Source organism: Mus pahari, unplaced genomic scaffold, assembly GCF_900095145.1.
Source record: "Mus pahari unplaced genomic scaffold, PAHARI_EIJ_v1.1 scaffold_9919_1, whole genome shotgun sequence".
Lineage (NCBI taxonomy): Eukaryota > Metazoa > Chordata > Mammalia > Rodentia > Muridae > Mus > Mus pahari.
Genome location: NW_018391949.1, coordinates 7,440 through 9,059, shown reverse-complemented (window position 1 = coordinate 9,059; position 1,620 = coordinate 7,440). Strand labels below are relative to the sequence as shown.

The 1,620-nt window shown below is 33.2% G+C and overlaps 1 pseudogene; it reads left to right on the top strand.

Moving 5' to 3' along the window:
* The window catches only part of LOC110314768, a 9,914-nt pseudogene extending 8,731 nt beyond the window's left edge, over window positions 1-1,183 (top strand).
* Window positions 1,184-1,620: the final 437 nt, after the last annotated feature.

The following is a 1,620-nucleotide window of genomic DNA, read 5'->3' as shown; positions in this document are numbered from 1 at the left end:
TTACAAATGTGCTGAATGTGGCAAATCTTTTACAAGGAGCGCAAATTTTAAAGTTCACTACAGAATTCATACAGGAGAGAAACCTTACAAATGTAATGAATGTGGAAAATCTTTTACACAGAACGCACACCTTAAAGTTCACTACAGAATCCATACAGGAGAGAAGCCTTACAAATGTGATAAATGTGACTATTCTTTTACACAGAACACAGCGCTTAAAGTTCACTACAGAATTCATACAGGAGAGAAACCTTACAAGTGTAATGAATGTGGGAAATTGTTTGCACAGAATTTAAAACTTCAAGTTCACTACAGAATCCACACAGGAGAGAAACCTTACAAATGTTATGAATGTGGGAAATCTTTTACACAGAACTCAGAGCTTAAAGTTCACTACAGAATCCATACAGGAGAGAAGCCTTACAAATGTACTGAATGTGGCAAATGTTTTACACAGAACAAAGTGCTTAAAGTTCACTACAGAATTCATACAGGAGATAAACCTTACAAATGTATTGAATGTGGAAAATCTTTTGCACAGAACTCAGAGCTTAGAGTTCACTACAGAATCCATACAGGAGAGAAACCTTAGAAATGTAATGAATGTGGCAAATCTTTTCCACAATCCTCCAAACTTCAAGTTCACTACAGAATCCATACAGGACAGAAGCCTTACAAATGTACTGAATGTGGCAAATCTTTTTATACAGAATGCAGAGATTAAAGTTCAATACAGAGTTCATATAGAAGAGAAAACTTACAAATTTTTTGATTGTGGCAAATTTTTTACAAAGCACTCTGCTCTTAAAGTTCACCAAAGAATCGATACAGGGGACAAACCTTATAAATATAATGAATGCTGCAAATCGTTTATGCAACATTCAGATCATAAAGCTCAGTGCAGAATCTGTACTGGAGAGAAACCTTACAAATGTAATGAAAGTGGCCTATCACTTACTAGCTCTCCAAGTCTTTATGTTCTCTACAGAATCCACACAAGAGATATACCTTACAAATGTGCACTTTGTAGCAAATCTTTTACCTGGTCCTTCACGTTCCAAGTTCATGATAGAACCCATACTGAAAAACAACATTGTAAATGTAGTGACTTTGGGAAATACTTTTCCTTGTCCTCAACTCTTCAGTATCCACTCAGAATACAAACTAGAGACAACCTTACTAACTTCAAGAATGTAGAAAATCCTTGACATAGAAATAATGCCTTCAAACACAACCCAGCATGCATACTTTAGAGAAACAGTACTAATATAAAGGACATAGCAAGTATTTTAGCACAACCTCAAAGCTTGGAGTACATAGATCCATGCATGAAGCTAACTTAATAGGAAATTATTGTCCAAGCATTCATAAGGAAACATTATTTAAAATGAGAAAATTATTGTCAGAATTTATATAATGTTGAAACCCTATTATCAGTGAATTCTCATAAAGAAACCCTATATTGATAGTATTTGGAAAGATTTTATTCCAAATACTATCTATTCTCATATTCATATTAAGTACTTATTTCAAAAATAAAATATGAGAAACTCTTTCAGCCAGCACTAATCATCTGACATTATTGATTAATAATTTTATAGAATTCATTTTTAAAAAATT